General features: G+C 41.9%; 1 long non-coding RNA gene across 5 annotated transcripts; it reads right to left on the minus strand.

Moving 5' to 3' along the window:
• Positions 1 to 1,752: 1,752 nt before the first annotated feature.
• On the minus strand, positions 1,753 to 5,099 carry LOC124694182. 5 transcript variants are annotated; one of them, XR_007000429.1, is made up of 4 exons: positions 4,283 to 5,099; positions 4,109 to 4,195; positions 3,401 to 3,805; positions 1,753 to 2,193 (listed from the first exon to the last, which is right to left on the minus strand). It is a non-coding gene; the product is annotated as an uncharacterized LOC124694182 (long non-coding RNA). The 5 variants fall into 5 exon arrangements; XR_007000432.1 differs by having other exon boundaries at positions 3,401 to 3,989; XR_007000430.1 differs by having other exon boundaries at positions 3,401 to 4,708; positions 4,848 to 5,099.
• Between the last annotated feature and the right edge of the window lie 10,112 nt (positions 5,100 to 15,211).

A 15,211-nucleotide genomic window follows, 5' to 3' on the forward strand; every position in this document is an offset into this window, starting at 1 on the left:
TATGTACCATAAAAAATCACGTCGGCACGTTACCTTGAATTTCTGTTGCACCATAACAGTTTTCACGTTAATCGTAGGAGTAATCAAATGAGATTCCAGCGCATCCTAATTCTCCCCGTTCTATCGGACCGTGTAGTAGTCCGTAACATTCACGTCTCTTTTCTTTCCTTAGGCTCCACGATTTCTTCCTATCCTATTCCAGATTCATTTCTTTTTTCTCCGGTAACTTCAGCGATGGATGATTGAGGCGGCTGGCTGATCATACTCCAGATTCATATCTCCCTTTCTCCGGTAACTCCGGCGATGGATGATTGAGGCGGTTGGCTAATTCATTAAGATTATTCTTCCTTGGGTTGATCATGGCTCACCACTAGGCGTACGTGTTGATTTGATCCAGGAAAAATAGTATCCGGAAGCCAGATGTTGTTATCGATACATTGCATGACCAGTGGCCGGCCTCTATGCTCAAGAAAATTTGGCGCTGAAATTGCATTGTGAGGCTATGCGTTGATTGGTATTTTATTGCACCGCTCTTCTCGAGTTTTGATTTGAGGTACCATGCACACATTGGTTCTCCCTAATGCATGTCATTGCTCAACATTATTTAATACTAGCAAGATGGGGCACGGCGGCACGCCGTGCCGGTGAGAGGACATTGACAGTTCAATGCATATGTGACATTGACTATGTATGGAAATTTTATCAATATATATATGGTGCACACAACTATGAGTCAGAACCTATAGTTCAGTGGTAGATAATAAAGCAATTGATGTTGCTCGTGCAGTCCCACATTTTTAAGGCTTATATGGTCTATGATTTAGCCAGTATGTCTAAGGCAGGCCGTATATATCAGTATGCCAATCTTGTATGCATTAGTACATGCTATCCATTGTATGCATCCTTTGAAAAAATGGTAGAGATATTTTGATACATTAAATTATACTTGAAATTAACCTTCCTATGGCCAATCTTGTATGCATTAGTACATGCTATCCATTAAATTATTTTGATACATTGTATGGCTAATTCATTAAATTATACTTGAAATTTATGCTTCCTGGCTATAATGAAGTATAATTTCAAGTGTGGGCAGTATAAACGAAGGTTAAGTATTCCATTTTTGTATCTATTATTGAAATATTTAACATAGAAATAACAAACAATTCTGCATTTCCAAGCTATTCATATATACTTCATAGGTAAAATAATCATACATGGATATGGAGGTACTCCATATTATAGCATGTCTCGAGAACAATTACTTTGGCCGTTTCAGCGATATATATACTTCTATTTGTTGTGGTTGAGCTAGCCTTACTTTGATGGAGATGGAATTAGGTGGTTGCTGCAAGGAAAATAGAAATTGAAATCAACATCTTTCTACAATGATATCTAGCTTATTAAAGTAACACTTTTCTTGGACATCCACCTAGTAAGGTGGAGCCTTTTACTTAGGAGGAAATAAGTAAGCATGATAAAATCTAATAGTAGGCCTTATACTTAGGTGAAGCCTTGAACAGAGAATTATCCACTTAGAGTATGAAAGCTTCGAGAGTATAATAAGAACAATAATCCCAACATCAGAAAAAGGACGTTACATCATGTCTTGGATAGGAAAACCTAACTTTGTTGTTTAGTTCCTTTGGCCGAGAGTTGGGACTTCTGCAATCGTCTTGCGTACATATAAATCATTAGGATTATTTTGTTGTATTGTTCGAGAGAGTGGAAAATTTTGAGAGGATAGTCAGGTTCACAACAAAAACAAAAGAAAGTATTGGGCAATAGGCAGGAATCAAACGCGGCATTCAGTAAATTGTACATTTGCACATTAGTACAATACTATTAGGACTTGTACTTACCGACGGCCAAATGGCCAGGGTGGAGTTGAGGACAAATAATTTTTCAGGATTGAAGGGTCACACAGGATAGGGAAAAATAGTGTGTGAATGATTTTCCGACATAGAGCGGATATCCTACAATCTACGGAACTACATTAAGTTTACTTTCACTTGCCCCTTCTGAATATCTTATAATCCTGCAGATAAATGCAGTTCATAGTGAATTTTGTACGCTACAGTTTCCTCTGCTATTTGAACAGATCCCTCACTTATGTTATCCCACAAATTCAAGAGTCTTCTTCCATACCTTGATCTCCTGCCAGTTATCATTCAAGGATAGAACCAATGAAACCTAGCAAAAGATGAAACAAGATCGAACCAATTACCTACATATATAGTCTAAAAAGGCAATTCTGGAACTTACTTCAACCAAGAAAAATAAGAGAATATTTGTGTTTTGAGTAGTTGACGGCAGCGCTTCACAAAAAAAATGGATCAAGGTCGGTACTGAAATATATAAGTTTCTTCTAAACCGGAAGCATCAGAATACACAAGTGTGAAGAAATTCTGCAATTAAGCATATATATATATATATATATATATATATATATATATATATATATATATATATATATATATATATATATATATATATGAAAATGTCTTAATGTCCGCATTTGAAACATATAAAGCAAATTAGAAATTAGTAGTTCATCCATTAAACAAAAATGTACGGAAAGCAAGGCACCAAGTTTAACGCCACAAAAGGCTGTCATGCTACTTGATCAAGGCAAACATAATGCGCTATATAAGTATTATAATTTTTAATAAAGGAATGTAATAAGCGAACAATTCAATGCCAGGGATAAAAGAAAAGAGCACGAAGTTCATGTGAGCACACATCATAAGGGTCCAGAAATTTCTCGTGATAAAAATGTCAGTCTGCTTGTAAACATGACTATTGGATACTGAAAAAAGAACAAACAATTTTACAGATAAAAAAATATGGAATTTAACTTCCATGCCTGATCCAATAAAAAAGAACCAGCAATAATGTCTGGCAAATAGTCCTACACCACTACATGATGCAGAATACATAAATTGGTTTTCGGGCATCAAACAACCTAATTTGGTAACAATTAATCTATCTGATTCCACGTATCAGGAACATGCATCTCATCCTCTAAATTACCATAAATTGTATATGCAAAAAAAAAAAATTGGCGCGCAGGAGTCTCCTTTTGGAGTGTCAAAAAATGGCTAAGGTTGAGTAGTCAATCTAGGGATACAAAGCAAGAACGCACATTACCCTGCCAATTTAAGTGGATAAGACAACGACGGTTATCTAGAAAAAAAATGTCATAGATATGAAAGCGATAAAAAGACATGATGAGTTGTCTACATATTTTCTTGTTATGCAATCCCATCTTTTCAATCAGTGTTCATAGGTAACATTTGTTCCACCAATCCAAATCTTGTTTACCCAAGCAATATGCATTATGACCTTCACCCTATTTACTGATGACACATAGAGTATTTCAGAAAAAGAAAGTGCATACCGATTTATTCAAAATAGCAGAAGATTTCTTCGATAGTAACCCAATATCCAGAGCAAGAACTACAAACTTAAGGGAAGGCTAAGCATTGTTGGATCGAAAAACTGTATTGGTTCTGTACTTCTTTTTCTGTGCTGAATCTCGCCCTCACAGTAGGTCTTGTATGCCACTTGATAATTAACAATTCAACTCGAACATTGAGGACGTAGTGGGAGATCAAGTTGATAAGCAGTATAGTATCAATAGCATAGAGTCCCTTCCAAGAACATACATATTTATATGTGTACCCCATATTCAAATCCGAACCACCAGTGCATCAAGAAAGAGAATATGACAGCACCCACTGTCTGATGTAGGACCTGAACCTGAAGAAGAGCAGCCTGAAAAAGGATAATAAACAGAGCCAGCCTGCAGATCCGTAGATTAATCAGTAGAGTTACTAAGACCGATCACCTTTCAGAAAGACCAAAGAAATCCAATAAGCCAAGATGAATTGCAAGCCTCCAAGCGTCTATGTCAACAGAAAAATCACAGGCTAAACCGGCATGCTCTCGTTAAGAGAAAATGGCTCGACAACGGGCAGAAGTAGAAGCTGGACAAACAGTTCGAGCCAACAGAAGTAGCAGGGGACAATTTGCTCACATAGTCAGAAATGTACACAACACGCAGATACCTAACACCCATTTTCATGAATGGATTTGGAGAAAATACCTGAGATAGCAGGTGACCTGCGCATGTGTAACCATCCATTACTAATCTACTGCCAGTAGGTGGTACTGCCCAAGTAAGAGCACCAACCTATGTATAAAAAAAACAATTGCCAATTAGTTACTTGTGTTGTTTCGCACTCAGCTTTTTGAGGATCAGTTACTTCCGTGGTTTTACCTGAAACTGCCGCAAACCGAACAGTCTGTGTTAAAGTTCAGATTCATCGACAGATAGTCCACACCATATAAGCTAGAGAAACAAACTTGATAAATCAACAGCTTGGAACATACAATATTTTTATGCAGTAGCACATCTCAACAGCTGCCTACATTCCTAGAATTTTGTTTAACATCCTAGCCGGTCCATCAAAGCAATTGCAGTCACAACCAAACATGTCAAAAAAAATAGACCAAGGCCAAAAGAAAAACAACTCCGTCCTCATTTGAAATCCAAGTGCTAATCAAGCCAAAATAAATTAAATATTTCAGAAAATCCACATTACTATGTGTTCATGCCTCGACACTTAGATTAAGCACATCAGATCAAGAACATCTCCAACGATCTAGAACAGGAGGAGCAACGATCTAGAACAGCAGGAGCAGCCTGCAAGCATAAAGAAATGACTGAAAATTAATTCGTGAACACATGAGAATGGCAAAATAAAAATGCAACCTAGTCTACAGGTCAAACCAAGGCAACACGTTACAGAGAGTTGATGGAAGAAGAAGGGGCCGGGTATCACCATCAACCGAACAGCAAACAGAGAAGCCGGCGGTGGGGAAAGCAAGGACCAGTGGTGGGGAGAAGCCCTGGACAGAGAATCTAATACACAACTGCATCATGCTCCTCCTGGCGGCCTCACCCACGACCCGCTCCACCGGTTGACAATGTCCTGGAGGATGCATGCGTCCCTTGCCGCGGCCTCCAGGTACCAGGTCCAGGCTTGCCGTCTGCGCCTACAAGAGGCCTAGCCACGCCGGCAACACCATCCGGAACGCCGCCAAGACCTGCAACCCGATGCACGCACCGATGATGGCCACGGCGGCGGCCGGCGGGTAAGAATAGTAGAGGGCGATTGGCTGGTACTGATTTCCGCAGAATCTAGAGAGGGTGGCCGTGTCCTCACCTAGGGTTGCCGCGGATGAGGTCGAGCTGGGCGTCGTGGAGGCTGCTATCCTCCGGTGCTACTGCTCCGGCGGCGCGAGGCATAGAGGAGCCAAATTTCCTCCTGATGTGGGCGCCGCGAGCGTTGGCCTCCACCAGCGATAGGAGCAGGAGGAGGGCGTCTGGAACAGCCCCCATCGAGCTCGTCCACCCTAGTGGTGTGTCGGCCAAGGCAGCTCGGGGACGGCCGCCGGGTATGGCGATGATGACGAATCGGCCGCAGCGAGGAGCTAGGATAGGGAGTGGGGAGGGAGAAGACCGGGAAGGGGCGAGCGCACTTGTGACAGGAGCAGCTCAGGTGAGGCGACGGCGGAGACCGGTGGAGGTGTGAGAAATTGGGAAGGAGAAGCTTAGGCCGGCGGGGAAGACAATGGTAGAGAGAGAGAGGAAACAGATGGTCAAAGCGGTGGCGGCAGAACGTGCAAATCATTAAGTGCCTACCTCATCATGGCCCACCACCATCCCAGCATCAAAACTGCTATAGACACACAGCAATACCCCACAGCATCCCATCATCATAGGCCAGAACATTAACAAACAATTCCAATCTCTTCTAAAATTCTTAGAGACCACCAACACGATACACGGAATTAAACAGATGGTAATCAACCCCCAAGAAACACACGTGTCAGCTCAACATTAATCCAAAAGAAAATCCAAAATTATGAGAAAAAAGATGTTAGTTGCCATTTAATATAGTAGTTATTTGTGGCGTATGCATGTTCTTCTCAGTGTATCAGATTTTCTTGCTGCAAATTGCTGCGTATCAAAACCTCAGGATTGATGGATAAATGTGATTATTTTTGTGCAGTGATTGCTCTAATAATATATTAATGTTGAACATTTTTTTCCGGTGTGTTTAATATCATCAGGTGGAGATAATAATTTACCTCGCAGCATGATGGTATATATGCATTTAAGTTTAACGTAAGTTGATTAGTCAATGTGGAATACCCGTAAAAAAAGTACAGGTGGCATGTCTACCACATAAAAAGATTTAATTATTTCACAAGTGTTAATTTTTTTTGCAAAAAAAGCATACTTTGTGACATCATTTACAGCCGTTTCTTCTGTTTCAATAAAAAAGCATAACTGGGAAAAAGATATGTTAGTTTATCTCATATTTATATAAGCAGGAGAAACTCAATTGTTTTTTGAAAAACTGATAGGAAGAACTGATGAAAGATATAGGAATTAAAAGTAGTTATTTAAAAAATTCCTAGCGTGTAGGACAATGAAGGTACAACTCCCAATCTAGGTTAACCAACTTGGGATTTATAGAAGATCCACTTCCACTTCTCGCTCTTCATTTCGCATTGTCTTTGCCTAGATATATTGTCCAGAGATGCAAAGCCACCAGCGACGCCCGAAGCTCGATGATGCATGGCATCTGGCCATCCAGGAATTAGACGCCACGGCCGACATCCAAAGCTCGACGCGGCAATGCATCTAGCCACCGTGAGGCTTACTTTTGGATTTCGACTTCAGATATCCATCTAGCGCGCTGTTCATCAACATCAAACATGGTTGCGGTGTACACCAAAATCTACTCCAAAGTCTATAATGTATGCATGTACTTATCATTATTTTCATAAGACCGGTATCGATCATGGGCCATAGCTAACATATTTCTTATTTCCATGAATCATACCTATACCTAGGAAGTTCCAAACCATACATGTGGTGGCTGGACATGGACTGCAATATCAACTATGAGCAATTGAATCCAGTGTCTTACATGAAAGCACCGGCTGCTGCAAGATCATAATTTCGGAAAGGTGAAAGAAGCGTCCAGTAGAGAATAAAAGATCGCTACATATTTGCGCGTCATCATACAGTACATGCACCTCCTTTACATTATTCATATCTGCGCCTGGTCTTAATTTTTTCCCAGGTAACATGAGTGTATCTTATCCACTTGTCTAGATTTTTTTTTCTAAAGCTCCGAAATAATATGAATAGCTGACTATATATATAATTATGCATGTTGCTTTGATCTTTTCCTTTGCAGCTACCAGTTCAATGTGTTCAGCATGAGCCAACCTAAGATTCAGTTGGTCTTTGGATATCGACAACACAATTGATTTCTCGATGGATGCAAGAAAATACAGAAATCAGATTGATTTTTCTCCAAAGCATGACGAGGGCCTGTTCAGGCTTACAAATACAGACAACACATCCAGATAAGAATGTTAAGTTATAAGTCTGAGAATTACTGTTATTTCTTAATGTTGCATGTATTGATGTTCTGACACCAATATAGCTAAGAGCCTGAAACATGAGATCAAAACACATGTATCTTGCATTAAATAATAGTAAGAATAAATGATTATTAACCAGTGAATAAAAGATGGAAACTATTTATAAAAAATAGAAAGTGTTTCTATGTTCTTAAGATATTTCGAATCCTACAAACTGCCATGCACAATAAATTTATGAATATTCACCTAAAATTCACTAGCCCATGTAGGGCACGGGTTGACGACTAGTGTTATATAATAGGCTTGGAATAGTATTAGTATTAGCTTAATGAGAACCTATTTTCAAATGTCTATGTTACAATATTTGTTTATCGGTTTGTGATTTACTATGGTTCGCAACGATTTGTGAAACCTAAACAAAATAGCATTTTCTTGCTTGCACATAATCCTCACGGGATCGTGCGCCAAGGCGCACAATAAATCTGGTAACAATAGACGATGAACCTCCATATGGTAATGCAGTTGCCATTGTTGGACTAATGTTGCTAACACTAAAGTTAAATGGTTCCTGCACCAAACAAGTTTAGAAGGTAAATTAGATGTCAAAGTACTTACTATAGTGAAAAATAAAGAGACAAAAAAATATGCATGAAATGGATCATAAATTACTTTTTAGAAACATCGAGATGAGGAAAAATGTACCACAAATGTCGGTAAGGTAGTGAAGTTGTCATACTTGGATTTATGTTGCCAGAACTAATGACAAAGTCAAAAGATACCTGCTCCAGATAAAGTCGTAAAAGACATGGATGATCAAGTATGTACTGAAAAATAAAGAAATGACAAACAAAGATAATTGAATTGTGCTACAAAAAAAAAGACAAACATGGATCATGTCAATCTCAGATGATTTCCTTTTGCGTTGGATCTTTTATTTCGACTCAGTCTTACCATGACGAGAGCAACAAAATGTAACGTACTTTAGTTCTCCTTTATTTGAGCTTCTTTTCGTCACACCAAATCCTTTTGCTTTAGCATAATTTTTGTAGTACTCCCGCACATCATCATTAGTATCAAATGCCATCCCCAATTCAGGATCTTCAAGTAACACATCTTCTTGAGCTGCACCATGGATTTCTTCAAGTTCCACACTGATTTTCTTCTGTTGCTCGATGCCGTGAACATATTAGTGAACCCAACTGAACACTCATGCTACTGCCACTCGAGGTACTGTTCATCAATGTTTTCCCCTAAAACAAGTATAAGTAGCTACTAAACTAAGCTACACAATAATCCATGTACAATATTAAGATTAATTACATGCTAATGCAGATGGATACCAAGCAAGCCAAGCTGGGTTTGATCAATTGACTTGAACTCTCTTCCCTAGAATGATCTTCAGCAGTTTGGCGTGGTCAATCTGAACCTACAGTGTCGTCAGTTGCATACTTACCCAGAAGAACGTCGGGCCGCCTCCGACAGCACAAGGGCAAGGTCTAACTTTGGGTTAAGAAATATGGTGAGCACTAGTAGAAACAAGGGCTTTGGTTTTTTTTGCCCCAGATAGCTTTTGCACCAAATTTGGCACGAACCGGTGCTAAAGGGGGTCATTAGCACCGGTTCGTGGGGTGCAGCCGTTCGAGGGACCTTTTGCACCGGTTCGTGTTACGAACCGGTGCATATGAGCTATCTTTTGCACCGGTTCGTAACACGAACCGGTGCAAAAGGTTCGTCGCCAGGCACGTGTCAGCCGAGGAACCTTTAGCACCGGTTCGTGTTACGAACCGGTGCAAAAGACAGCTCATTTGCACCGGTTCGTACCACGAACCGGTGCTAAAGGTCCCCAACCCTATATATTCAGCTCACCCCTAACCAGCCAACTCACTTCATTTTTTCTAGGAGAAAGGTGTGTGTGTTGAGTGCTACCTTGCTTTTCTTTGACAAGCACATAAGGTGCTCGATGAAATATCTGAGAGAATGATGCCGCTTGATTTTACACAAAACTAAAATGATATGAGGTGTTGATACGTCTCAAACGTATCTATAATTTCTGATGTTCCATGCTTGTTTTATGACAATACTTACATGTTTTGTTCACACTTTATATCGTTTTGATGCGTTTTCCGGAACTAACCTATTGACGAGATGCCGAAGTGCCAGTTCTGTGTTCTGCTGTTTTTGGTTTCAGAAATCCTAGTAAGGAAATATTCCCGGAATCGGACGAAATCAATGCCCAAGATCTTATTTTTCCCGGGAGCTTCCAGAACATCAAAGAAGAGTCGGAGACGAGCCACAGGGACCCCACACCACACCTGGGCGCGGCCAGGGGTGGGCGCGCCCCCCTATGGTCTGGTGGCCCCAGGACCCCTCCGAGGCCGCCCTTCCGCCTATATAAATCCCCTGACCTAAATCCTCGATACGAATAAGCCACGGTACGAGAAACCTTCCAGAGCCGCCGCCATCGCGAAGCCAAGATCTGGGGGACAGGAGTCTCTGTTCCGGCACGCCGCCGAGACGGGGAAGTGCCCCCGGAAGGCTTCTCCATCGACACCACCGCCATCTCCATCAACGCTGCTGCTCCCATGATGAGGAGGGAGTAGTTCTCCATCGAGGCTAAGGGCTGTACCGGTAGCTATGTGGTTAATCTCTCTCTCTGTACTCCAATACAATGATCTTATGAGCTGCCTTACATGATTGAGATCTATATGATGAGCTTTGTATCGCTACTAGTTTATGTGCTACTCATGTGATGTTATTAAAGTAGTCTATTCCTCCTGCATGGTGTAAAGGTAACAGTGTGTGCATCGTGTGGTTCTTGTCGTAGATTATGATCATAATCTCTTGTAGGTTATGGAGTTGATTATCGCTATGATAGTATTGATGTGATCTATTCCCCCTTTCATAGTGTAATGGTGACAGTGTGTATGCTATGTCAGTACTCGGTCTATTTTTCAAAGATCTATTATGCTCTAAGGTTACTTAAATATGAACGCCGAATGTTGTGGCGCTTGTTAACTCCGGCTTGAGGGAGCTCTTGTAGCCCTACACAACGACTGGTGTTTGTCATCCAACAAAAGAGTGTATGTAGCACAAATGAGAGAAGTTATTATTTATTATGCGATCAATGTTGAGAGTGTCCACTAGTGAAAGTATGATCCCTAGGCCTTGTTTCCAATACGCAAACACCGCTTACTTCTTGTTCTCTTGCATGTTTACTCGCTGCCATATTTTATTCAGATTGCTATTACCACTCATATACATCCATACTACTTGTATTTCACTATCTCTTCGCCGAACTAGTGCACCTATACATCTGACAAGTGTATTAGGTGTGTTGGGGGCACAAGAGACTTCTTGTATCGTGATTGCGGGGTTGCTTGAGAGGGATATCTTTGACCTCTTCCTCCCTGAGTTCGATAAACCTTGGGTGATCCACTTAAGGGAAAACTTGCTGCTGTTCTACAAACCTCTGCTCTTGGAGGCCCAACACTGTCTACAGGAAAAGAAGCGTGAGTAGACATCAGGTGTGCCGGAGCGACACTTAAACTTTCTCCTCTTTCTTTCCCTCCTCGATCAAGGTTAAGCAACTTTACCCTTTCATTTGTACGGTGCTAATTTCCACTATATATTTATATATATTATGATGTTTTCTAATGGTTTTTTGATAAACTTAATTATTTGATGTAGATGAACCGGCGGCAATGGATGTACGTTGACCGACATCTACCCGAGTTCACTTTGGGCCTTAAAGAATTTTTCCGTGTGGCTGAGGAAAACCCACAGGCGGATGGTTATATGTGTTGTTCATGTGTTGATTGCCGGAACTTAAAGCAATACCCTGAATGGCAAGTCATTCACTCGCACCTGCTTTGGAAAGGTTTCATGCCTAGCTATAATTGTTGGACCAAGCATGGGGAAAGAGGGGTTATGATGGAAGACGATGACGAAGAAGAAGAGGATGATGATATGTACCCTAACTACGGTGATACTGCAACAGGGCATGATGAAGATGAAGAGGCAAGCGGAGGTGATCAAGATGAAGAGGCATCAGATGAGCCCGTTGATGATGATCTTCGTCGGGCCATCGCTGATGCACACAAAGATGCGAAGCGAAAACGAGAAGCGAAAGTTAAAGGGCATGCTAGATGATCACAAAAAGAAGTTATACCCAAATTGCGAAGATAGCAACACAAAGCTCGTTGCCACACTGGAGTTGCTGCAATGGAAGGCAGAGGCTGGTATATGTGACAAGCCATTTGAGAAGTTACTGAAAATAATGAAGAGGAGGTTTCCAAAGGATAACGAATTGCTCGACGATACGTACGAAACAAAGAAGGTTCTCTCGCCCTCTAGGATTAGAGGTGCTGAAGATACATGCATGCATTAATGATCGCATCCTCTACCGCGCTGAGTACGAAAATTTGGAAAAATGCCCGGTATGCACTTGCACCTGCGAGTATAAGATCGAGCGAGATGACCCTGGTGATGTTGAGGGCGAGCCCCCTAGAAAGAGGGTTCCTGCCAAGGTTATGTGGTATGCTCCTATAATACCACGGTTGAAACGTCTGTTCAGAAATAAAGAGCATGCCAGGTTGTTGCGATGGCACAAAGAAGACCGTCAGAAAGACGAGATGTTGAGACACCCCGCTGATGGGTCGCAGTGGAGGAAAATCGATAGAGAGTTCCCGGAATTTGCAGATGACGCAAGGAACTTAAGGTTTGGTCTAAGTACAGATGGAATGAATCCTTTTGGGGAGCAGAGCTGCAGTCATAGCACTTGGCCTGTAACTCTATGTATCTATAACCTTCCGCCTTGGTTGTGCATGAAGCGGAAGTTCATTATGATGCTAGTGCTCATCCAAGGCCCAAAGCAACCCGACAACGATATTGATGTGTACCTACGGCCATTATTTGAAGAACTCTTACAGTTGTGGAGCAAACCAGGTGTACATGCATGGGATGAGTACAAACAGGAGTCATTTAACCTACGAGCGTTGCTTTTCGTGGCCATCAATGATTGGCCTGCTCTTAGTAACCTTTCAGGACAGACAAACAAGGGATACAATGCATGCACGCACTGCTTAGATGAGACCGAAGGTGCTTATTTGAATAAATGTAAGAAGGTTGTGTACCTAGGGCATCATCGATTTCTTCCAAAGAGGCACCCCGTCAGAAAGAAAGGCAATCATTTCGGAGGTGAGGCAAATCACTGGGAGAAGGTTGAACTCCATACTTGTGATGCTTTACTTGATATGGTCAAGGACTTAAAATTAATATTTGGAAAGGGTCCTGGCCAATCTGTTCCGAATGACGTCGTTACCGGACACGCACCCATGTGGAAGAAAAAATCTATATTTTGGGATCTACCCTATTGGAAAGTCCTAGAGGTCCGCTCTTCAATCGACGTGATGCATGTGGCGAAGAATCTTTGCGTGAACCTGCTAGGCTTCTTAGGCGTGTATGGGAAGACAAAAGATACACCAGAAGCAAGGGAGGACCAATATCGTATGAAAGTCCCAAAAAACAAGCAAGAACAGAATTACAAGACGGATACAGGGAGTCGCTTAAGTCCTGCCAGCTACGCTCTTACCAAAGCAGAGAAGGAAATCTTTTTTGAAGTCCTTTATAGTATCAAGGTGCCGTCTGGATTCTCATCAAATATAAAGGGAATTATAAATATGGCGGAGAAAAAATTCCAAAACCTGAAGTCGCATGACTGCCACATTATTATGACGCAGTTGCTTCCGGTTGCACTGAGGGGGCTTCTGGCGGAAAATGTTCGAATACCCATTGGGAAGCTATGTGCATTCCTTAATGCAATATCTCAGAAGATAATCGATCCAGCTAGTCTTCCAAGTTTACAGAAGGATGTGGTGCAATGTCTTGTTAGCTTTGAGTTGGTGTTTCCACCATCTTTCTTCAATATTATGACACATCTCCTGGTTCACCTTGTCGAAAAGATTGCCATCCTCGGTCCTGTCTTTCTACACAATATGTTCCCCTTCGAGAGGTTCATGGGGGTCTTAAAGAAATATGTTCATAACCGTGCTAGGCCGGAAGGAAGCATCTCCAAGGGCTATGGAACGAGAGGAGGTCATCGAGTTCCGTGTTGACTTTATTCCTGACCTTAAGTCGATTGGTGTTCCTGAATCGCGACATGAGGGGCGACTAAGTGGAAAAGGCATGCTAGGAAGGAAATCAATGATATGTAGGGACGGGATTTCTTTCACTCAAGCATACTACACGGTTCTACAAAGTTCCACCTCGGTGGCCCCGTATATCATTGATCACAAGAATATTGTACGCTCCGAATATCCGGGGCAGTCTGAAGACTGGATTACACATAAACATATGCAGACATTCGGCGGTTGGCTCCGAACACATCTCATTAATAACATCGATACTGACGATCAGTTGTACTTGTTGGCTGGGTCACCATCTTCGACTATACTGACTTTCCAGGGGTACGAGATAAATGGAAATACCTTCTACACGTTCGCCCAAGATAAAAAGAGCACGAACCAAAACAGTGGTGTCCGCATTGATGCAACAAACACTAACAGTGGGGAAAAGGACACATATTATGGTTACATAGAGGAGATATGGGAACTTGACTATGGACCTTCTTTTAAGATCCCTTTGTTTCGGTGCAAATGGTTCAAGCTGGATGGAAAAGGGTAAAGGTAGACCAGCTGTACGGAATAACAACAGTGGATCTCAACAATCTTGGTTACAGAGACGAACCATTCATCCTAGCCAATGATGTGGCTCAGGTTTTCTATGTGAAGGACATGTCCTCCAGACCGAAGAAAAGAAAACATAAGGAAACGAGCTCATCCGATGAGCCAAAGCGTCACATAGTTCTTTCAGGGAAAAGAACCATCGTGGGAGTCGAGGACAAGACAGATCATGTCGGAAGATTATAATAAGTTTGCTGAAATTCCGCCCTTCACAGTGAACATTGATCCAACCATCGCGTTAAATGCTGAAGATACTCCATGGTTACGGTCGAAGCGATCATAATGTATTAATTATTATCCTATACCTTGAGCTCATATTGTGAAGCGTTTGTTGTGATATGTATCAGTAACATTGGTCGTTTGAACTAAATGCAATTATCCAAGTTTATTATTTTTCTAGATACATAGGTTTGGAAATTATCCATCTTAGGTGGTCTACTATTTTTGAAAAGTGCTTCACAAAACACCCCCTTTCGGCACCTCGAAAATGAAAAATGGATTTTTCTGCAATGAAAAGGAAAACCTCCTGGTCGTTGCCTCTCCTCTCTCTGTGCTTTCGGGAAGAGTTCTCGGGCGGAGCTTCCGAAGATGTCTAAGACGGCTGACCATCTAAGACATCTTCGAGAAGCTCTGCCGGAGAGGCTCTTTCCTTCAAGGTCGCCGTCGTCGGGTTATATACCAGCTCCTGGGAAGCCCTCCTTACCCTGAGCTTCTGGTTGTTGGGTGTATACTAGCAGCTTCCGAGTGGGACTCCTAGCTAGCTTGCTTGCGGGAAGAGTTACTCGGGCGAAGTTTTCGAAGATGTCTAAGACGGCCAGCCATCTAAGACATCTTCGAGAAACTTCACCGGAGAGGCTCTTTCCTTCTTGGTCGTTGCCTCTCCTCTCTCTCTCTCTGCTCTCAGGCTGCTCTCTCTACTCTCCCCGGAGGCGCTATATATAGCAATGTGCCTCCAGATAATCCCCCCTAGATGAGGCCACCCCAGATAAGGCAAACACCAG

This window comes from Lolium rigidum, chromosome 3 (genome assembly GCF_022539505.1).
Source record: "Lolium rigidum isolate FL_2022 chromosome 3, APGP_CSIRO_Lrig_0.1, whole genome shotgun sequence".
In the NCBI taxonomy this organism is placed as follows: domain Eukaryota; kingdom Viridiplantae; phylum Streptophyta; class Magnoliopsida; order Poales; family Poaceae; genus Lolium; species Lolium rigidum.